General features: G+C 35.9%; 1 long non-coding RNA gene across 6 annotated transcripts in view; it reads right to left on the bottom strand.

The window, feature by feature from the left end:
- LOC140697418 (uncharacterized) overlaps positions 1-24,970 on the bottom strand; it is a 235,371-nt gene that overhangs the window by 144,031 nt on the left and 66,370 nt on the right. For 5 of the 6 annotated variants that reach the window (XR_012074444.1, XR_012074440.1, XR_012074446.1 and 2 more), the window contains one exon: positions 7,788-7,878. This is a non-coding gene — a long non-coding RNA (uncharacterized lncRNA). Of the gene's footprint in view, positions 1-7,787; positions 7,879-19,733; positions 19,833-24,970 lie in introns of those variants that run through there. The other variant, XR_012074443.1, reaches the window with a different exon arrangement.

Raw genomic sequence — 24,970 nt, 5'->3', positions numbered from 1 at the left:
AACCACCAATACAACAGCCATAGCTGTCAAGCTATTCTAGTCCCCGATCTAATTGAAGTATATTTTAGTATCGCACCAGTTGTTGCTTTCTGATGAATGGTCTTTATTTCCTTCCAAGAAATTATCTTTGTTCTTTCTCCACTTTGAGTATTTTTTTAACAGCTGCTGAATTATAGCCCTATAGTCCTTTTTCTGCATTGCATTATACAGGGTCAAGTTCAGCTGTGAAGAGCAGGTAACTTAAAAGTCACAGTGGCTTAAAACTGTGAAGAAGTTTATTTTTCTCTGGTGTATAAATGTGGCGAGCCAAGGGCTGGCATGACAGATCCCCAGTCATTGGGACCCAGGCTCCTTCTATCCTGTTATTCCACCAGCTACAGTCCAACAGATGCCTCAGGGTCAAACACCACGTTTTCATTCCAGGCAGAAGGAAAAAGAACATGGGAAAATAAAGGGCAAGTCCCCTCCCTTTGGAAGATCTTGCCAAAAGATGCACACACTCCATCTGCCTGCATTATATTGGTGACAAGTTAGTCCTACGGCCATGCCTAAAACCATCAGAGGCTGGGAAGTACAGCCTTCTACTCCTTTTCTTTTCTTTTTGCCTTTTGTGGTTTTAAATGACTATTTTACAGGATTCTGTTTTCTCTCCTTGCTTAGCATATTGATGACATTTCTTTTGAAAAAAATTAAAGCTTGCAATATACATTTACAGCTAACACAATTGCACACCATAGAGTCCTATGAACTTGCTGTGGTTGGGCGTCTACTTCACTGTAAAATTCCTTGCAGTAAGTGTTGCAAGATACTAAGCTCCCCTGCATTTCGAAACTGAATTTTCTGCTTTGGCTCCTATTTCTTAAGAAAAGACTTTGTATGTCTTAATAGACATACTCTCTTATAAAAGGATATGAAAATTATTTTGCGACATCAAGTCAAAATCTTATCAATTGTGTATATTCTAGGCACCAACGTAAACACTGACTTCCTTCCAAAAATCTGAACAGAATCATTAATGATTCTTTAATTTTCCAAAACCACATACATAGGTGACTTAGATGATTTGAATTTAGAGGGTTGTTTTATTATGGGCCATTACTAGAAAAATACGTAGCCAATGAGATTTAAAAAGATAACAATTTGAATGATAACTAATACAAAGTTTAGTTATATTTTACATCAAGAAAAATGGGTTACAGCAGGCTTAATACTGAACTTCTCTCTGCTCACTACCACCCTTAGTATGTTTCTTGGGCCACAGTGAAAGTGACTTATTTCTCACTCAGTGGAACTTCACTAAAGCCACCGCCAAGTCTGGGCACATAACCAGAATGCCAGGTCATAAAAGGGCTGGGACAGCCGTGATGGGTCAAAGGACATAAAACAAACCTATCTTCGGATGTTCAGTGAATTTTGTTCTGACTTGTTGAGAGACGTTTCTGCTCTCTCATCCATGTTTTACTAGGATCAAGTAGATTTCAGATACAATCACCAGCTACTTTACTCCTGCATGGGGAGAACTCTGACAAGGCCCTTTTAACAACGCTTTCAGCTTTCCCTTAACTACTCTTAGCCTTGATTACGGGAACAGAATTTGAAAATGGAGCAAGTTTGGGAGCTTAACCTAAGATGCAACTACTATTAATGCATCTGTAAAATTTGCATTTTAAAAACCAATGCAAAAATGAGTCAGGCAGAAATGGAATCCAATCATCAAATTTTAAAGATTGTTTTAAGTCCAATTTTCTCTTTAGTTTATAACTTAAATGCTAATGTTTTGGAGCACAAGTTAGCAATTTTTCTCCAGTAAAAGGCCACATAATCAACAATCTATGATTAGCAGGCAATACTGTCTCTGATGCAACTACTCAACTTCACCGTTGTAAAATGAAAGCAAGCAGAGACAATATCTAAATGAATGGGCATAGCTGTGTTTCAACAGAATTCAGTTACTAACCCAGCAGACTAGATGTGACCTGCCAGCATTATTTTGTGCACCTCTTATTTTAGAAAAACTGAGTTTATACCCTCAAGTTACAACACTTGTCTGCATATTTTAAAATGATAAGATAGTACTGTCATTCAAAACTGTGAAGTGGCTACCTACTTATTTGTCACCAAAATATTGAACTGTTTAAAATGCTGGCTAAGAACTGTAAATTCTCTAGACCCCATGTACTAGCAAGCTTACCAGTCAATGGTGTCTCAAATACTGCAATCCATATAATTTCATAAGAGAGAAATTATACAAGGTAATGTTGAAAAACAGAGGCCTAACTCTTCATATGTAGTAATTTAAGGACATACACATTCTTCTGAAGCAATCTACAGAATTTTTTTTGCATATCAAACTCATTTTAACTTTAGTTTCATGGAAAAATGAAAGTAGCTAAATATGATTACAGAATCCAGATATGACTGAATTGACATGACTGCTCAGGGTAGAGTATTTAGGGAGCATGTAATTCACATTGGCTGTTGCTACAACTGCCAGTGTGTTACGATTGTGGTAAGGAGAAAACTTATAGGGAGACACATGTAAGATCTCGTAGCGTTGCTTTTTTGTTTGTTTGCTTGTTTTCCTGGTGGCTCATTCACCTGCTCCATGATTTTTTAAAATGGAGTGAGAAGCAATCTCAGGGGAGTAATGGTTCACCATATGGAGCTACAGGGATACCAGGAAAAACAATGGCACATGAACAAATTATTAAAACTCAAAAGAGTGGAGACACAAATGAGCTTTTTAATAAAGGCATATGCTGATAAGTATTTCTAACATGCATAAAAATGCCTTATTTACTTACGTAAATACAGTAATGATAAAACAAGCTTCATCGAGCTATGAAGACTTTTTAAAATGCCGCTCTCCCCTTCTGTAAACATTTCAGTGTCTTAGTGACAACAGCACCAGAACTGTATCTCCAGAAAGCCTTTTCTGTTCATGTGGAATATTTTTATGGTTAGATGCCCAATTAATCTTCTATAGTTTAGCTTTGTGGGGCTCAAATGTCTGCTTCATTTAGCTGTTATACCTCTAAATGGCCAGAGCTCTTTAAAATTTAACAAGTAAGAGGAGACTTGGGATGTACACAAGGAAAACACCATGTTCTCTAATACATTGTTACATGTTAAATCAAAATAATTAATAGAAACGATTATTCACGAAACAGATTTTCTTCTAAATGCTTAAACTACACTTTTATTTGCCTTAAATTTATGGCTCTGCTTCAGGTTCTACCATTTTTTTCCATGCTCAATGTTAAAACTTGCCTTTTCATGACATTTATACCCTTTGAATATTTATAAACTGCTACCACACTCTCAATTCTTTGCCTTTAAACTTGATTCATATTTTCATGGGTCCATGGATATTCCACAGTAAAATAGGAGCAGGTAAATGACAAAACACCAACCTCTTTTTTTGTTGTTGATAGGTTCTAAAATCCTTCATCTCATTCCAACAAGAAAGCTTTTAACTCTCTACCAATTTCTAACCATTAACTCTCATCTTTCATTCTTTATCCCTTCAAATCCTGACGATTCATGTACTTTAAGGCACTTTGGCAGATTTACAATACATAAATACTGGGAGAATCAGACTTTATGCCAGTAGTTGTAAACCATGGATGTACAGTGATTATTTTCAGAAATGGATGCAGGCGATGTCCACAGATGTTTGGAGTTTAGTCTCTTTGAAAATGTTGTATTTGAGTTATGATGGAAATAAACAAATACCAATGCAACTAAGCAATTAAGGCTTTGTTTCATTGGTTATGATAAACCAGTCCGTAAGCTGTGTGTTTTAAGTATATTACTAACTTCAAGATCTGACATTGGCCGAAATAGTAAGTACAAATGCCCTTAGTGAAAAAAAGATGTAATGAGTTGATTCTTATACCAAAAATGATGCTTGTTCTACATTTCCAATGACGTGGAAATGATAACTTTTACTATCAGAAAATAATTCTACCAACAATGAATAATATCTCCTTTGCATTCTACCTCAAAATTAATAACCTGTTCTGGGATTAGAAGTATTACATACATTAAATTTCACAAACAAACCCAAAATATCATCATCATCTTGTCTACCAAACATTTTTATCAGCTAATAATCTATATAAGGATTGAAGTCAGATTGTTGAGCTTTTACATAGAGATAAAACTATTCAGTTGGGTTGTGCAAATGAGAAACGGTATCAACAAAAACAGATACTCAAATAAAGGACAACTAGTGTCTGGATAATCAGCCCGTAAATACACTGGATTCTGTTATTTCTATGTTGCAATCACAGTTCTGGTAAGTTGTTACCGTGGCTTAAAGGTGGCTAAACTCATTTATTAGTTTTATTAGCATATCTGTACATTCCATTTGGTTTTCTACATAGTTGGTCATATTATTTACAAATAAAAAGTTTTATTTCTTCCTTTTTAATCTGAGGTTTCTGTGTTTTTATTTTGCCTTATTACACTGGGTAAGATCTTCAGTAAAATGTTGAATATAAGTGTTCAGAGTTGGCATCTTTGCCTTGTTTGTCATCTTCGAGGTGGAAGCATTTAGCCTTTCACCTTGAAAAGTGATGTTTTGATACTATATATAGGAAACTCTAAAGACTCCACACAAAAACTACTAGAGCTAATAAATGAATTCGGCAAGGTAGCAGGATACAAGATTAACATATAGAAATCTGATGCATTTCTTTACACTAACAATGAAATATCAGAAAAGTTAAAAAAAAAAAAAACTTTGAAAATTGCATCAAAAAAAAACTTATGAATAAACCTGACCAAGGAGGTGAATGACTTCTATATGCAGAGAAATATAAAACATTGATTAAGTAAATTAAAGATGTCTTAAAGAAATGGAAAGATACCTCATGCTCTTGGATTGGAAGAATTAATACTGTTAAAATGGCCATACTACCCAAAGCAATCTACAGATTTAATGTGATCCCTGTCAAATTACCCCAGGACTTTTTTCACAGAAATAGAAAAAATAATCCTAAAATTTATATAGAGTCACAAAAGAGCCAGAATTGCCAAAGCAGTACTGAAGAAAAAGAATGAAGCTGGAATAACCCTCCCAGACTTCAGACAATACTACAGAGCACCACTAATCAAAACAACATGGTATTGGTACAAAAACAGGTTGATATGGATCAATGGAACAGAATGGCGAGCCCAGAAATAAACCCACACACCTATGGTCAATTAATCTTTAACAAAGGAGCCAAGAATTTACAATCAAGAAAAAACAGTCTCTTCAGCAAGTGGTGTTAAGAAAGCTGGACAGCTGCATGTAAGTCAATGAAGTTAGAACATTCCCTCACATCATACACAAAAATAAATTCAAAATGGCTTAATGATTTAAACATATGACAAGACACTATAAACCTCTTAGAAGAAAAAATAGGCAAACATCCTCTGACATAAATCTTAGCAATGTTCTCCTAGGGCAGTCTACCCAGTCAATAGAAATAAAAGCAAAAATAAACAAATACGACCTAAATAAACTTTTAAGTTTTTGCACAGCAAAGGAAATCACAAGCAAAAACAAAAAGACAACCTACAGAATGGGAGAAAATATTTGCTAAAGATGAGACTGACAAGGGCTTAATTTCCAGAATATATAAACAGCTCATTCAACTCAATAACAAAACAAACAACCCAATCCAAAAATGGGCAGAAGACCTAAACAAGAAATTCTCCAGTGAAGACATATAAATGGCCAATAGGCACATGAAAAAATGCTCAGTATAGGTAATTATCAGAGAAATGCAAATGAAAACTACAATGAGGTATCACCTTCACACCAGTCACAACGGCCATCATTCAAAAGTCCACGAATGATAAATGCTGGAGAGGCTGTGGAGAAAAAGGAACCCTCCTACACTGTTGGTGGGAATGTAGTTTGGTGCAGCCTTTATGGAAAACAGTATGGAGATTCCTCAAAAGACTAAAAATACACTTACCATAGGATCCAGCAATCCCACTCCTTGGCATATATCCAAGAGGGAATCTTAATTCAAAAAAATAATGCACCCCAACATTCACTGCAGCACTATTTACAATAGGCAAGACATGGAAACAACCTGAATGTCCATCAACAGATGACTGGATAAAGAAGCTGTGGTTTATTTATACAAAGGAATACTACTCAGCCATAAAAAAATAATAAAATAATGCCATTTGCAGCAACATGGATGGATCTGAAGACTGTCATTCTAAATGAAGAAAGCCAGAAAGAGAAAGAAAAGTACCATATGATATCACTCATATGTGGAATCTAAAAAAGAAGACAAATGAACTCATTTACAAAACAGAAACAGACTCACAGACATAGAAAACAAACTAATGGTTACCAGGGAGGAAGAGGGTAGCAAGGGATAAATTGGGAGTTTGAGATTTGCAAATATTAACTACTATATATAAAATAGATAAACAACAAGTTTCTTCTGTATAGCACAGGGAACTATATTCAATATCTTGTAGCAACTTATGGTGAAAAGAAAAGATGAATATATGTATGTTCATGTATGATTGAAGTATTATGCTGTACATTAGAAACTGATACATTGTAAACTGACTATACTTCAATAAAAAAGTATATATATTATATATAAAAAACAAAAACAAAAAAATTTTCTAAGTTGAATTTTTTTCTTTACTGTTTTAGTACTCAGATTGTTATTCTTCCATAAGTGTACTCAATAAACACCTTAAGATACTCAATTATCCCTACCTACTTCCAGTTAACCTATTTCCTCCAATTTCTACTGGATGACATTGACTATTGTCAAAGAGAAAGTGCAGATATAAGTAAAAGAAAAAAAAAGTTTTTAAAGGACAGAAAAGAAGTAGGCTTAATCCAGGAAGTTCATTTTTAGCCTTAAAATAGTAGCTTACAAGAAAAAACTTGTCATTTTCCTTCATAGTGCACAATTTATTTTTAATACATTAGAACAATTCAATTTTGTGGGACTGGCACAATAACACTGGATTTTTCTGGCTCCTCGAGTCCTAATTGTTGTGTGTAAGGACATTGATGTTGTATGGTACAGATCCAGAAGTCAGGCACTGTGCCATATTGTTAACACAGGCAGCTGATTTATGGTTATTCGTTGCCAGTAATTTGTTGCTCAAAGATTGTTCCATTCAAACGGATGAATCAAAATCATCAATTTGATGCTTTTCCCAAGAATAAGCTTTTCCCAAGAAAACTGTTTCCTAATTCCTAATGCTTTGACCTCAAGAACATTTAATAAAAAGACTACTATGATGCATATTTGAGATTTATAGTAAGTCTGTTAGATGTCTTCTTCAATAAGAACTGTCAAAACACAAGCCAAAATACACAGGTAGGCAATAGTAGATTTTTTCTATAACCCAAATGTCAGCTGGACAGCACCTATTAATTTGACTTAACTACTTCACTCTAAACAAGCCCATGCATTTGGGAAATAAAAAATCCTCCCTGTACCCTGAATACATTCAGTAAGACATGAGGAGAGAGGATAAAGATTTTTATTTTTATGGCTTCTTGATCTAGAATTCTGCTTTCACACTTACTCTATCTTTTCTGTCCCAACCCAAATTTGAAATATATATTCTTTCATTGATATAAAACAAACATTTCAGCCCAGTGAGAATTTGAGGGCATAAATGATTTCTAGAATAGAAAGCAGAAAAGGATTTATGTTCCAGCCACAAAAACAACTTGAAATTAAACAATGAGTATCATCTATTTTAAAATCCCATTTGATTATATTACCACCAGGGCCACTGACCTTCCCTTCAAGTAATCTCAGTTCTCTTCATCTTGTTGGTTCTTCTCTCCAACGTCCATGCTTTGTGTTCTCTCATTTCTTCTTTCCTCCCCTGAAAAAGTAACAAATTATTTTCTGGTCTCTCTTAGGAACAGTCATTGTCTCCCTTTCTCCCTGAACCTTTGTGCCAACCAATACCAAAGTCTTGTGATTTAGCCTCCTACTCAAAGAGCTCTTGAAACATTTCCAGTTCTCTTTCTAAGAATTCTGTGGACAGCTGTTATGCAGATAGATAACTTAGATATTATGTATATATAATATAAAAATTATACATATCATAAATTATGTATGTTACATATGAATTATATATTATTGTATATGCTGTTATATATAAATTATATACACATTGTATATTTTCTAAGTTTTACTATATACATGTGAAAAAGGTAAAAGAGGCGAGAATATTATCCAACATCGTAAGCACCTCCCATGTATGAAAGGCTAAGCACAGAGCTCTGCTCTTGGGACCATGGTGGAGGCAACTTGACCTATTGTACCTTCAGGAAATTCCAACATTTTATAACATAATAAAATTCAGAATCTACATTTAATAAAAGAATCTTCAGTATCTAATATCAAATGTTGTTAAATATGTTTAGAACATAACATTTCTGTAAAGTGGCTTCTTTACCATTGACTTTCCTTTCCATCCTGGGAGACCTGAAACTTCCCTGCTCATTTGGAGGATGTGATAAAACTAGATATCATTTGAATGAAATGTTAAAATTTATAAACCTAAGAAGTATTAATTCCTAAGTTATATTTTCAGAAGCACATTCACTATAAACATGCCACTTTCAAGAACACAACACAAAAAGGAAGTTTAAAATCATCTATTTTTCCCTGGAATATACCCCATGTTAACAACCAAATTTGCCATAATGGAGTAGTTAGGTAAGAAGAAATTTATATTTCTCCTCTTTTCATGTGCATTTTAAATCATTCTGCTTTAACCAAAAAAAAAAAGGTCCCTGAAAATAAAATTCAATTCCCTTCTGTTAATAAGCAGTTGTCAACCACACCCTTTACCAGGAAATGAGGGGCCAGGAGATTTTAGTGGAGGAGAGAAAGTTACAAAATAGAAGAAATAATCTCTCATCTTAGGAGGATAACATTCATACAGGAATCTGGAAAAAAACAAGAGCTCACAAGAGTCTATTAAATATTAAAGACTTACTATACAACAAGCTACAAAACACATTTTAATTGTTATAGCAATGTCAGGGAGTATTCAGTATGGGATTAAGTTTGACCTACAGGTTCAATCTCCAACTAGAAGCTGGGATTTAAAAGTATGTGGATAAGTGGTATATTAAACTATTATAATTCATTACTTAATCGAAATATAAATTTTTTATTCCCACAATTATCCTCTAAACGTTATTCAGGGGGGTGGTTTCCTTACAACCACACGAAAACTCACAGTCTCACTCTTAGGTAACAAACATTCCTATGGACACTTTAAGACAAACAGAAACTCAATTTAGTCATTAGAATGCCTGGACTGAGATAGTCATCAAAAGTTTGAACTGGATTTAACATTAAGTCTTTCCTTCCTCCACCAGCTTGGGCCTGCTTCCCCCAGTTGGCTGGCCTGTTTTTGCTACTTCCAGGGGTTAGTGGTAAGAAAAGAGAACACGTGAGATTATACTGGGCCTCCTTCTGGTTATCAGGCTTGACACCCTCTGCACCTGCAAATTTTTAAAGCTGACTCTCTTAGAGCATGTTGATAGAGCCTTCAGAGTCTCTGATTAGCTACTCCAACTACAGTTTCTTCCCTCTGAGAGGGCATACCATATTCCAAATGGCTGTGAATTCTCCCTCTTACTGATGCTAGGGTGCCCACTCACTACAACCCCTCGTCAGCTGTTTCTCTCTGTCTCTCTGTGCACTGGTGCACTGGAGCCAGCTCCCGCAGGCTCACTAGAGCTCACTGTGCTTATTTGTTTCCAACTCCATGCTCAGTGATGCCATGTTGATAACTTGAAATTGGTCATAAAGGTGGTATTTACACCACAGAAACAGATAAATGCTACAAATTAGGAGTCAGGGAGCACTGCTTCTATTTTTGTTTGGGGGTATTTTTTCGAGAACTAGTTTTTCAGAAGAATACTGGGTCCATGGCAATCACTTAAACATCCCTTGCCTCAGCAATTCACAGGAGTACAGGCAAGTCCCAACATCGCTTCTTCTAATGGCTCCGTCAGCAATACATCAGGCAGCATTGTTTTCCTCTCTAAATATCGCTGGTGGGAGCCAGACCACAGAAAGACTCAGTGTAGGAGTCAGATGTTAAGCTTCCTAAGTGCCTTTAGAAGTCACCCCACTATCATGAAGAGGAGCAGGCACTGTGTGTCCAAAGAGCTACGGCTCATAGCACAGATTTCTCCAAGGATATCTCTGCCCAAAATCCACTGTTCTGATCTACTCTCTGATTCACTATATCCTCCAAATGGTAAAGGGTGGAAGTGGTGAATTTTGCATTTATAATCTGTCTTTGAAAATTCACATCTATTTTTGTCTCGATGTCTTGTTCAAAACTCAGTTTTAGCACCCTGTGTCAAGGAGTAAGCACAGATGATGAAAAAGAGGAGGGAATCCCAAACATACATTCTGTATAGAAGGACTACCGGAAACAAGGTCAAATGAGAGACCATGTCAATCTCACTTTGTGACTACAGCTGTTGTTGGAGTTTTTGTGGGTTTTTTTGCTTTTGCTTTTTTTTTTTTTTCATGTGATGGGAGGCAAGTTCATGTGATGAAAACTGTTCAATTTGAAAGGGAGAAAACTGCTTTAACTGAGCACAATCCTGGGCTAAGCTCTGTGCTAGACAGGGCAGTGCTTCTTATGCTTAATGTATAAAGGAATCTCCTGGGAGGTCTTGTTAAAATGTAGATTCTAATTCAGTAAGTCTTTGTGGAGCTGAGATTCTATATTTCTAACAAGATTCCATGTAGTGCCCATACTACTGGTCTGGAACTTCTCTGAACAAGAAAGGATGGGAGGGAAAAAAGTACATACACACACACACACACTCGCTCTCTCTCTCTTTTTCATGAAATAATTAAAACAGTTCTATGAGATGGCTATTATTATCTCCATTTAATCAATAGGAAAACTGAAGCTGAATGGTTAACTTGTCCAACCACACAGATAAGTGGCAGGAGCTTCACAACCGTATCTGTCTTCTCCCTTTACTCTTTCCAATGATGAAACAGCATCCCTGAAGTTGTCTTTGTTATTTTCAAACTATAATCTGGTAAAAAGGAACAATGTCAACTTCTTTTCCTCACAATATGATCTACTTCTTTTCATGTAACTATTCAGATTCTTCTGTTTCATAGTCCCAGAGTGAAAATGAATTTAATCAATGTTCAGTGCCAGTTACTGGTATACATAGTTAACTACGGAATGTTGTCTAAATGCTTGGTCCATGTCTACAAGGTACAAATGTCTGTATTTAAAAGTTATATTTTATACTCTAGAGAGATATATCTGTCAGTCTTCAAGTTATTCGAGGCATACTGTCTACTAAAGGGGTTTCCAAAACATATATTGACTGTCTTTATCTCCTACACTTCTATGGAATTTGCACAGAACGCCAACCAAGGGTCACAAAAGCTGAGCCCCAAGGAACATGTGATTAATGTGGGCTTCCTCTAGAAAGGGGGCATTAACCACCTCAACCTGCATATTTCAATTTTAAACGGTAACAATCTTGTTAAGTCCTGATTGCTCACAAAATACCTTGGTTACATATAGTACATTTATACAAAATTATTTATTAAATAATAATTCTTTTAACATAAACGTTTCTATAAGTTTTTTTTTTAATTGTTGCCATCACTGCATAGACTCGATCCCTTGATTTTTCCCTTTCAGCTTGTTTAAAACTAAAGAAGGAAGGAAGACAGAGGACGTGAGTCACATGCTAACAAAAATAACAAAACAGCCTTGGCCACAGATAATTTCCTGAAGCCAGTATGAGAAGGAATAAGCTATGTGAAAGAAAAACATTAGCAAGTCACTTGTGAAACAGTGAAATTTCCAAATATAATTGAAAAGAGAAAAAATCTTTCCAAACTAAATATCTGTTCCTGAGCCTGAGGCAATAAGTAAATAAATAAAAGGTGGGGAAAGCTCGGCCTTAATATTAAAAAAAAAATTGTTTGCTTTCCAGATTTATAATACAATTGAGAAGCTATTTAATAAAAGCAAATACAAAAAGAAACACATAGGTAAATTTTCTTAAATATATAATAATATGATCTCTGTGCAAGAGATTTAATAAATTGCTAGGTATTCTGGGGTTCATTGAGTTTTAACTTTGAAAACATCTCTGGATAAGTGAAGTTTAATAATCGGGAAACTTCATGTGAAACAGCACATCAAAAGACCCAAAACAAACATACAAAATGTTTGATTATCTCAACACAGCTGTTAAAAATCATTTTGATAAAACTCAGCCCCATCATGGTTTTAAATCTTTTTTAAGAACTAGGATGAGAAAGATTTATTTATACGTAAAAACAGCAATTTATGTAAAATCAACAGCCATTTTCTTAATAGAGAAACTGTATTAGACAGCCCCATACATTAAAATCTAGAACAGCAAAGGCTGTTCACAATCCTAACATTTAGAACTTTCCTGAGCACTTCAGCTAATAACTCAGACTATAAAGGAGCACTTGAAGTTTTCAGCCCTGGGAAAGAGAGGTAATATTCTACTCAGAAAAGTCAAGATAATCAACTGAAACATTACTACACTTTGTAAGAAAATTCAGTAAATCAGATAGACACAAGGTAAAAGAGGGAAAGTAATCACTCCTCCTGCAATCTGCTGCAGCCAGTTAAAAATAAAATAGAAGAAAGTAGTGGGAAAGAACACCAAGTGTGTAGAAATAGCTTTTTTAAACAGAAGTACAAGAGTCATGAATATCTTTTCTGCATTATTCAGATAAACTACAATTTGGATATACTATGAAACAGCTCATGTTCATGGATGAGGAAATAAAATATTACTAAACTGTTAGTTCTTAATTTATAAATATGAAGCAATCCCATAGAAAATTCAAGAGGAGCTTCTTTTGAACCTAGACAAACTATTTTTGGATTTTATATGAAAGAATGAATAGTAAGAGAGTTCAGAAAATTTTGAAAAACAAAAGTAATGGGTGAAGGGAGTTTAATCCTACCAAATATTAAAATGTTATAAAGTTCTAATAATGAGAAGAAATGGTACTATCAAATATGTAACAATCAAATATGTAATAAATAAAGCATCGAGTAAGGAGACAGGGAAGATCTATTTGATAAACAGTTATGAAACAATTCCAGAATAATGAAAGTGTAATTTTTTTTAAAACTAATAATGTTACATCACAAAAATAATAAAATTTAAGTAAGCAAATTTGCCAGTCATAGGAGGAAAAAAAAAATGCCTGAGTTCAAAAACAAAGCAACAACAACAACAAAAAAAAACAAAAACAAAAAGGAACAGATTGTTAGATTTAAAGATCTAAAATTTTCTAAAATTGTTTGATTATGCCAGTCAAAAAAAAGAACAACCTCATAAACCTCAGCAGTAAAAAGAGCTGGGTAAAATATCTGCAAGAGAAATCAAAGAGCATGAAAGAGCAGCATTGACAAAACCGGAGATAAGCATGGCTAGCACTTAAAAATAAAATTCTCCCTTACCGATAATCAAAGAAGTAAAAACAAATTTAAGGAAAATGACAAGTTTTTAATTCTCAAAAATAGTAGAAACTTTAAATAATAAAAAAAGCCAATACTGCACACTTTGTTCTTATGTTTTCTGAAGTCAGTTTGGAAGTTAACCATTCAATAAATGATCTACCAGATTACAATGAAAGCAAGTCTTACACAACATTTTTCCACAATTACAATTATTAAACAAACATTCATTAAACAAGCAGGCAAAAACAATCTGTACCATAGTTTCAATAAAATGCTAGCTCTGTCCTTTTAACTGGACAGACCTCCACTTGCATGAAAAATTAACTAAAGCCAGTAAGACAACCTTCCAGAAGCAGGATCTAGTACCTTGGGTCATGAACTGCAGACAACACGAAATCTTCCTAACCCAATGGCTGGTCACAGGATTATTTAGGGATCAAGCATTGGGCCCTATGGAAGAGGAAACAGTATATTCTACACTCATACAAGTGTGTAGAGCACCTCAAACATTTTGAACCAAACCATTTTTTCCTGAAAACTTTTAATTTCACTAAGCAGTAAAATTATGCTAACTTATAAACTGCCAATGTCACCAAGAAAAGCTAATTTCTGATCATCATTAAGAAGCTAACCCAGTTATTGGTTGTCAATTGAGACCATAAAAAAGCAGCACTTGTTTAGCCACTGATGGGATATGGACTTCTTGATCAGAACTCCAGGTGGCTTCTTTCGGACTTTCACACTGTCAATTAGCACCTGGGTTATTCCTTAACCTAACAAAACCTGCATCCTCTATATAATGTTAATTATAGGCATTTAACACCAGGTATATTTTCTCTCCTTCCGTAAGACCCCTCTTCTTATTGTATGGAGATGATTGGAACTATGACATAGTTCAGATTATTTTCAGTTTAGGGCCATCAGCACTGATTCTGGTAAATCACTGCAAATGTCAAATTCTTCAAGCCAAAAGGACAGCCACAGTTTGTGTAGAGTGACAATCACTTCTCCTTTTAAAAATTTCTTGCATACTCTGCTGAGAAAGAGTGCTTTGAAGTATTTGATGGTAGTCTAATCTTTTGCAATCTCGAACTTATTTCAATAGCTTTACCTCATCGTTCTGGAAGCCAAACAAGGTCAATGCGTAGTTTTTGGCAAGGCACTCTGCCCTGTTTACGATGCCACAGCTATTTGGCAGTGATGCTTGCCCATCCCCCATCAATCTCAGGCAGCCTGTATCTCTGCCAGCAGCCACCAGTGGAGAGAGGAACTGGTACTTCAAAGGTCTCAGTACGGCTCATAAAAGATCAGGAGGATTGACCCAAGCCAAGATCAAGATTGTACATTTGGCAGTTATGTTTGGATATGATGACACGATAATTCATAGAAATGCAGGATTAATGGAGAGGAAGTCTGGATTTAATAGCCCCAGTGTAAGCTAAAAATAAATATAAAAGAGAATTGAAAATCCTCAGGGGAAAACACTTGGTATCTCACAGCCAGACTAGAAGGAGAAGAAAAGGAAGACAAAGCAAATAGGACCACTCAAGATTCAAAGAGCTGACCACAGATGACAATAACGTTAAATATCCAGAGAACTAAAATGAAGCAATCAGGGAGGGAAATAAAATACTCAAAAGATATGATCAGTAAGGTGGTGAAGAACTGAAGGCACTTCCTAAATCTGGGGATAGTGAGCACGAAGAGAGACTGAGGATTTAAAAGGAAACCGTAATTCCAGGAAACTCGAAACCAGAGGTTGGCTGGAAATTCATGACAAATTTCAAACCATTTCAAAGAAGAGGGAAAAACTGAATATAAGTTCAAAGGACTATTAAACATCCAAAATCTGCTGCCAGTGCAACTTGGAACTAATCACTTTTACACCCAGGAAGGATTTGCAGTTCCTAGATATGAAAGTCTGCCTCCAGTAGCCAGTACCTGGTTGCAGTGAGAGGGGAAGCTATTATCAGATTTTATGTTTATATCCATCCTGTTCCAAAAACAGTATAAGGTGTCTTACAGAAAATAAAGTATTGCAACATGACAATAAAAATTAGAAGAAAGTGAAAGAATTCAGGCAAAAAGAAAATAAGGTGGAGCTTATAAAATGAAGCCAAAAATGAATGATACACAAATAACCTTTACAATAAAATCTGGTAAGAATGGTGTCCAGCATTTTTTAGCATGAAGTTACTTTTTCTAAAATTAGAAAATTTCATACCCTCAAACTAAAAATCTGCTCCCCGCCACAGCCATGATAACAATTATAATTGTGTAAATGTCCACTGGTGAATTATGCAACAATAAACTACGATGAATTCAGTTAAGTGAAATTGTATTTTATAAGTCAGAAGTGCATCCACATGAAAAGTAGTAATACACAAATGTGTAATATATTAATTCAATGAAAATATTTGATATTTGTATCAATTCATGGACCTTTCTGAAAAGTGTAATGCCCTGACTTAGCAAATCTATTTATTCTCTAAAGTGTTTTGCATTTCATATCTCCCCAAATACAATGTAAGTTTTAAAGGAAATACAATGGGTAATAAAATATGACCATTAACACCTATAAAAATTATCACCAAAAGGATTTTTTTCTTGGGGTCTGCTGAAAAGGCTCTCTGTAGTCCCCAATCATCTGTTCTCCATTCTTTCTTCACAAATAGCTCTTCCCACAACCTCCCCAAATATTAGTAGGTACACAATCCCACCCAGAGCCCTTACTGTGGTCACATGACTAAGTTTTATCAATGAGATGTACATAGAAATGGTGTGAGCAGACTCCACCAAGGAAGGGCTGTGCACTTCACCCCCTTTTTTCTCCCTCCTTCTGGGTGGAATGAAGACAGTACTGACAAAGGTCGTACCTTCCTGGGTAGTAGAGAAAAAAAGCTGGTTGGAGCCTGGGGCTTTGATGAACTTACAGAAAATCTATAGCAGGACTTGAACTACTAGACTTGCTTTGTAGAAGAGAACAAAACCTCTTTGCAAGTCACTATTAATTTGAGGGTTTTTGCTGTCACATGCTTTCAAGTCTAATTCTACTCAATACACTGTTTCTACCTGTCAACAATTTTCAATTGTAATACTAGCCTACATTTACTCTTAGAAAAATCACACAATCTGAATAAACTACAACTTTGCAGCCTCATTCCTTATCGTCTTTAATTCTTTGTGTCCTTTGCCTCTAACCCCAGGCATTTACTCTGACACAGGCTTCCTGGTCTCTGTCATGACTATGCCCGACTGTAATTGGAATCAATAACTTTCTAGATCTCCTATATAACGGATGTATTAGATTTACTTTCAAATAGGTCCTGGGTGAATTATTCAGTATCTTCCCTCCGTATCTTTCAATTTCTTGGTTTTCATCTTTGTTTTGCCCAAGCAAATCTTCAAATAACCTCTGTAGAAAAGTTTATAAAAATTCATGAACCTAAAATTGAAGTTTAAAAAATAACCTCCTTAGAAAAGTTTCTGAAAATTTGAAAAACCGCTGTATTTTACCATCACACTTCATTGCCATTGTGACTAAGCCTAGAATATTTCCTTGGAGCTTCAAAGGCAGTTTCATTGCTTCTAGGATCCAGCGTTGTTGGTGGAGATGTCTGATGTCAATGTGATCTATTTTCATGAATCATAAATATATGTGCCCCGCATCCCAGCTGTGAACTTCTAAGTCCTATTTCTTACTTCTTGTGTTGTGAAATTTCAGATAAGAATATTTGTTTCATCATCCTGGGAATTTTATAGAACTTTACCATTTTAAATAATTCTTATGCTTTAGTATTGGAAAGTTTCCTTCAATTTTTCCATTGCTAACTTCCTCCCCTCCATTCTCCTATGTTCTTTTCCTCCAGATATCCTATTAAGTCAATGTAAGGCTTCCCAGATTGATCCTCCATGTTTCTTACCTTTTCTCTTTTTTTAAATTTTTTCCCTCTTGTTCTTATTTTCACTTTCAAAACTATTAAATTTTTGCAATAATATCTTCAATATAAAAATCATTTCTGACTTCCATTAGTCTTTTGCAGTTTCCTTTTCTCATTTTTAAATGCAATATCCTTTCAAATTTTCATAAGGATGCTAATTAGCTTATTTTAAAGTACTCTTCTTTTTCCTAAATTATCTGTTTCTTCTGAAGTGAATGTTCTTCTTTGAGTTGTTTTTGTCATGCTGCCACTGGTTTGATTTGTATTTTTTATTATCTTTGGCTGGCTTTTTACAAATCAGAATAGTGGACTGGGTTGATTTTCTAAGTTAAATCCATGAGTCTCCTCGTCTGTTGTTTATCTGTTTTAATTTTAAAGCGAGGTCTCTCACACAAAGATGATGCTCAACTCCAGTTCAGTACATATGGTCAGAACTGGACTACTGGCCGGCTTCATATTGGGGTGAGCAACAAAGGGAAAGGCATTCAGGCTGGGGTGGAGACAGAGCTTCCAAATGCCAGGAGGAGGAGGACTTTATATTGAAAGACCTAATTTTATACCTGCAGTTCATTTGACTTCTTTAGAGAAGTGGCTTTAGGATTGTCTTGCTATTACTGTGTTGTCTTCCTTTGTTTTTGCCTGCTAGTTATATATTAGGCTGCCTAGAAATGCTTGAGTTCCACCTCTCTTGAAATGTGGAAGGGCAGGAAGGAAGGGGTGCTGTAAACCTAGTCTTCATTCAGTAATCAGCCTTTCAATTAATCTTCTAATTTGGCTTCTCTTCTCATCCAAGTTTTTATTGCTTATCATCTTTGGGCTGGGGTAATCTCTATAGCTCAGGCTTCCTCTTTTTTTAAAATTTATTTTATTTGGGGGGAATGGTAATTGTTTATTTATTTATTTTAATGGAGGTACTGGGGAGTGAACCCAGGACCTCAGGCATGCTCAGCAGGGTCTCTACCACGGAGCTACACCCTCTCCCTCATGCTTCTCTTCATAACTGCACTTCCTCCTGCATATTCTGGGCTGTTATGATTTACCTGCTTTTAACATCTGTCAACAGAGTTTTATCTTCCTCCCATCTTCTAGAAATTTGTTGGTGTCTTTTTCAAGACTATTTCTCCTCCCATTCTCTCCATTTTATGGGTTGATTTCTTTACTATCATATAATGAGATTTAAGGAGGGAAAGGATAGAAATGCTAGTGCTAAGTCTACCAACTTAAGTCAGAAGCACTGTTTAGTGTTAGGTAAGAATGAATCTTACAAGGTCTGGTTAAAATCTATCAAAAATCATTATTAAGTTCAGGATTTAATACTTCTTTTTTATTTCACTTCTTTGATTACATGTGCATTTATGTATTTTTGTACCTTTATTTGTTGTATGACTTCCATTTTCTTTTTTGATATTAACACAGTGAAATAACTGCAGCTACCTTAAGTCCTTTGGAAACAAGAAGGTTGATAAATCAGTAAATATTTTAAAATGAGTTTTGATGCAACTAATTATGTAGAAGTTTTGTTCTTGGGTTTATTCTGTTGTTCCTGGAGGGGAAAAAAATTACTTAAACACCTCTGAAGTGTAATTTTCAAAATGCTAAGGATGAAGTAAAATTCAAAAATCCAATAAAAAAATATAGTGTCATCACAGGTATAGTTATCAAGTCACTGACTATTGATGCCCAAAAGCCAAATCATATAAATCTATCCCTAGCCAGAGGAGCAATATTAGCACGTGGTAAGACACAAAGAAACTGTCCTACGTCCACGAGAAAATACTTCAAAACATCAGCCTGCAGATTGAACATCACATGTTATTGTTCAGAGCATATTTGGGGCTTTGCTAGTTATAAAACTCCATTGGGTTTTCATAAACACACTTTATACTCAAAGCCACTGGAGTAAACTCTGTAATGACAGGAGTGTCCTGACCTGAATGTAATCTCTTCGTGTTGTTTGGAAGGGGAAGGTTACTGCAGAAGCCTGTTTTAACTTGATTTTCGGCTAAAATGTTATTGTCCTTAAAAGAATTATACTTGTAGTTTTTCGACTGATTTATCAAAACTTTTTTGGGGTATAACTGTATTCTGCACAGAAGGAACAAGAACAAACACAAAAATATTTAAATTGGTTTCCCATATGTATGTTCTATGTGTATACACACAAAATCTTACAGATGTGTTATTGTTTAAGTTAAGTCCACTGTCTATTTTAGGATCCCACCACCCCCCAAATTTAATGTGACTCATTGGCTTTGGGCAGTGACTCACTTGTAGTCACTTATCAGGCTGCTCTAGGAAAAAGGTCCTTTTCACAGTGACTAATAAAAGACTGTCTCCCCTTTCTGCCCCAGCGTATTGCACGTCTCCCAGATGTTTTTCTCTATCCCTGCAAGAAAAAGCAAAGAGGTGGAATCTCAATGAATTACCCTTTTACGCTTGAAGTGATCAAATAAAAAGCTTCCCTTCCTGGGAGCAGTAATGAAGGAAGCCCAAACCGACTGCATGATGCCCAGCAGCTGGTTGTTTCTTCCTCTGCCTCTCTCTCCAGGAGAAACACGTTATATAACCATGAAATTTACCCTAATGAAGTGTACAAATTAAGTGATTTTTTTTTTTAGTATGTTCACAAAGTTGTGTGAGCATCACCACTGTCTAATTCCAGAACTTTTTCATTCCCCAAAAGTAACCTCCATACCCATTAGCAATCACTTCCTAATCTCCCTTCCCTTATACGTCCTCCCTCCAAACCCCCATGCCTGGCAACCACTAATCTACTTTCTGTCTCCATAGATCTGCCTATTACGGACATTTCATCTAAACGGAATCATACAGTATTTGGTATTTTGGGAATGTTTAGCTCACTCAACATAATGTTATCAAGCTTCATCCTTGTTACAGTAGGTATCAATACAACATTTCCTTTTATTGGCAAATAATATTTCATCATATAGATATACCACATTTTATTTATCCATTCATCAGTTAATGGACATTTGGTTGTTTCTGCCTTTTGGTTACCATGAATCATGCTGCTTTAAATATTCATGGACATGTTTTTTGTGTAAACATATGTTCTCATGGATATATGCCTAGAACTGAAATCACTGGGCCATATGATAATTTCATGTTTAACTTTTTGAGAAACCTCTTTAACACATAATTTTAAAATTATTATGTCAATTAAATGAAACAATTTTCTTTCTGTAATAATATTACCAAAACAAAAAAAAGTCCCAAGCATAAATAAGTTTCATTAAGGCAGAATTTTGCAAATGATGATGTTTACTTGATTTTTCTCCAATCTGGACACCAGTATCATGACCAGGCTATACAAGTGAGGTCCTTTCTCTTCAAATATGTATGAGTAATAATACCAGAATTACTTCTCCAGCATAGGCCTTTTGAAGGACAAAAATAGGATCAGTAGAAAATGCTTAAATCCTTACTTAGAATTAGAATTTGTATATATTATTTTGAATATATAAGATTACATTTTGGTTATTTGCATATGCTTATTTATCACAAACTATAAAAAATATATAATGGGGCCTTACTGTCAATTTTCAATTCTTCTTCACATGGAACAGGTAATACTGCTTAGTCTAGGAAAACTACAAGTTAGTCTCTGTTCTGTCTACATTTTTTTCTTCTAGATTCTAATGTTAATTCTCAGTATTTTATGTCTTTCTGCCCTGAGCCATCTTTCATTAACACGTAACTTTTTTTTCAGAGGCCTTATTCTCTCAGTCTACTTTTTCATCTGCTTCAATTTAAGTATCACAGGTTTCAACAGAAAATTCTTTTTTTAATGAGGCCTACAAAATTCTTGTAAACATAAGAAGATCTGTTCACATAGATCTGAAGCTCTGTAAATTCCTCTTCACTGAGCGTTTGTCTTTCAGTGGGTATCAGTTTTGGCCATTCTGTGATCAAATGCTGTAGCCTTCTGATGAGAATAACATACAGAATATGGTCCCCAAAACACATCCTCCACTGCATCAAGATATAGGTACCAAGGGCTTCCTGGGTAACCTCAGTAACTACCCTGCCTATGAAAAGGCTATGAAAGCTCAGAGATGGAGTTCCTAGGTCATTTTGCCCTGGGTTTCCCTTCCCTAGAAGCAGAGGAGAAATACTATCTTTTCTAGATGATCAAAATTTACAATTGCTTTTTAAAAACAATGCAGAAAGAAAAGCCCATTTAAATGAACGTTGCCCCAAGCATATTCTTAAATGTTTTCTCCACCTTCATTCTCCTTTGTCAATGCCTGCATAGTTCTTTTACTTTCATGAAACTTCAATATTCTTAGCTTGAGGACAGTGTCTCTAAAGTAAAGCAGAAGAGATATCTCCTGCCCTGAAAAACAGGTGTCTGTAGGGGAAGAGAGAATGGAGGGATTTCCCCTCCTTGCTCTATTTTTTCCTTTAATTTTTTTGGGGGGGAGTAATTAGGTATTATAGCCAATTTTCAATTCTATTTATTTATTTCTAATGGAAGAACTGGGGATTGAACCCAGGACCTTGTGCATGTTAGGCGTGCACTCTACTACTGAGTTATACCCTCCCCCTCCTCCCTGCTCTAAACTGAAGACAGTTGCTAAGCGTACTTTCATTATTTAGGATAAGTCACAACTGTTATATGGAAAGGACAATTTGTAAAACTGAATTGTGTTGTTGTTGCTGTGTTTATGATGTTGTTAATAAAACAACATAGATGGACTTTACAAAATATCATTTTTTTACTTTACTTTTTTGTGCGCTTTTTGCCCCACCATCAAATCAAGGATAAAAGAGTCATTTACCATAGTGACATCTACAGGCACTCTCAGAGAAAAACATTCTCAACTCTCCTTCGAAACTGAAACACTCCCATTCACCCAATCAGGAAGCCCTGTGTGGATTCACATGGATGGTTAATGATTTTCAGTGTCGTACTACATAAAAGGCAGACCTTATCCCCAGATCCAGTTGAGTCTTAAAGCCCATCCATTTGCCTCGAAAAGTAATCTTCATCAAATGCTTAGTCATCCTGATTTCCCACACCCCAATTCCATCCATATTCATCTAGTGAAAACTTAACATTACCACTTGGGCTTCATACTGTAATAAAACAATTTAAATGTTTCCAACTGGTTTGTCCATGCCTTGTTTCACTCATACAGTAAATTAAGCATTTTATGTAATTTGAATGGATAAGAGGAGACAGCTGAGATGTCATACGCATATCCCTGCTGCTCTCATGCCTCCTGAGCTGTAGAAACTTGTGATCTTGTCCCCAGATACAACAAGTGGAAAGGGTGACCGACTCCTTGAGAATGGCTTGAATTACCAGAGTTGGAAGACTACAGAAGTCCAGGAGATTGAGGAACCTTGACAGAGATTTACCCAAGACAGTCACATCTGAATGTCCCCAGTTCAAGCAAAACTGTGGAGTGGTGGGTACCACTAGATCAGGCAAAGACAGCAAGATGAAATGGGTGAGCCAGAGAGAGTATCTCCCACAGCAAGGGACTGTGCAGTGTCCAAGATGGAGGAGGGGCAGGATGCCTACGATAAAAAAAAAAAGAAAAAACCCCACAATCTTGCCCTATTTAAAAAAAGAGCCAGTGTTAGAAGCCTACCAAGCCAGAGAGCACTTGACAGCCAAGTTAAGATCTCCAAAAGCACCAGCTAAGTAAATAAGACTTTTTTCCCCCTTATATCTTACCCCTCTATCCCATCCAACCCTGGGGCAAAAGACAGCAAGTCAGGAAGATACAGATGTAGGAGAGAGAAGGCTCACTGCATCCCTTCTCAAACTTCTAGGTCAAGCACAGGAGAAAGGGAAAAGCTTTGAACTGGATATGACAAGCTCATTTTAGACAACACTTTTAATACCTTAAAAATGAAACTGAAAGTGACCAGAAATTATCATCTAGGTGTGAGAAAGGAATGAGTATCTGACAAAGAAGTTTTCAGAAATGGCAGGAGAAACAAAGCTATTTCTAATTTTAAAGAAATGTAGTTAGCTTAGTTGGGATTTTGCTCTTTACTACCTTTTCTTTTTAACTAGTAAGTCAACTAGTCTTAGGGAGGGCTTGAGTAAAAGGAGTTATTTTTGCCCATGTTTAAAAATTCAGGGAAATATCCCAAAGGTTATAGTTATCGTAAAGAATATTTAGTTTGCATATTTATAGTGTTTAATTTATATAACTTTCATTTAAATTTGTCTTCCTTATAATACTACTCTATATAGAATCCTGCCTCCATTCTGAGAATACGAGGGCAAATTTTTCTAGGCTTTTATTTAGCCAGACTTAAACCAGACTTTCGATCCCCCAACTTTCCTACTCCCAAAAGTGAAGCTTTTATTATCTGGTCTCAGTAAAGCTTAGTATCAGTGTCTGAAAATATCCGCCTTCTGTGGAAGCTAATTTATCTTTTCTGAAGACTCTTCTGAGTTTCCTACCCCTCCTCCCCAAGAGGAAGTTCCCATGGCCAGAATGTGCTTTGTGTCTCCAAATGGCTTTCCTAGGAGACTGTCCTGCCGACTGACTTACACTGATTAGACCTGAGGATTTTGAAACTTCACAAATATTTATCAAAAGGATTTACAGATACTTGGTTTTTATAACTGCGTGTTGATACAACTGCCACATCAGCTGCCTAAAAAAATAAAATGGATTACTCATCAGATAGAAGCATAAATGAGGACACACAAAAGACCCACTAGTAATTACACAACCCCTGAGGAACCCCAGGACAATGAAGGTAAGGGTCCAGGGAAAGGTTTCTGGAACTGTTTTTTGTCCATGCAGGATGAATTATGCTGTTCAAGTAAGAGTAATGAAACAGAGGAACAGGGGAGGAAGCACTTTCAAGAACTAATTTACTGATAGCAAAGACCAGAAAGCAGAGATGTGTGTTGCACAAATATCCACTTCTTGGTCCCTCGCCACACATGAGGTCCAGCTACACCACTGCCATCCAGTAGCTGTCACTCTTTTGTCTCTAGCCATCTCCCATCTTCTCAGCTTCTACCACCAGAATTCAGGCAACCTTCGAGATTCAGGGACACAGTGGATGGGGTGAAGAAGGATTTTTGTGTGTTCTTTTCCCTCCCCTCAATTTCTCTGGGTGGATATTGCCCTATCCATCACTACCATAAAGTAGGAATGCAAGAGCCAGTCCAGTGCCCACCGGAAGTGGCAAAGTATGATTTAGGGCACAACTCTGATCAGCTTGAGACTGAAGTGTTAACAATATGAATTGAGCAAATCTGTTCACCCCTGAGCATCTCCTCCTCCCATCCTCCCATTTTGTCCTTCTCCCCATTCCCATCCCAAGCCTTCGTAAAAAGCTCTCCTCAGAGAAAATAATAACCACCACACCACCAACTAAGCTCATTAGGAAGGTGTCATCCATTGTTATCCGAGGTAGCTAATGTTCTCTGGGAAATATGAATTCAAAAGGGAGAGCAATGCTGAGCATCTTAGGCGTACAGTCATTAAAAGAGAAATTATGTA

The sequence above is a fragment of the Vicugna pacos genome, chromosome 7 (genome assembly GCF_048564905.1).
Source record: "Vicugna pacos chromosome 7, VicPac4, whole genome shotgun sequence".
In the NCBI taxonomy this organism is placed as follows: Eukaryota; Metazoa; Chordata; class Mammalia; order Artiodactyla; family Camelidae; genus Vicugna; species Vicugna pacos.
This window is presented reverse-complemented; position numbering and strand designations above follow the sequence as displayed.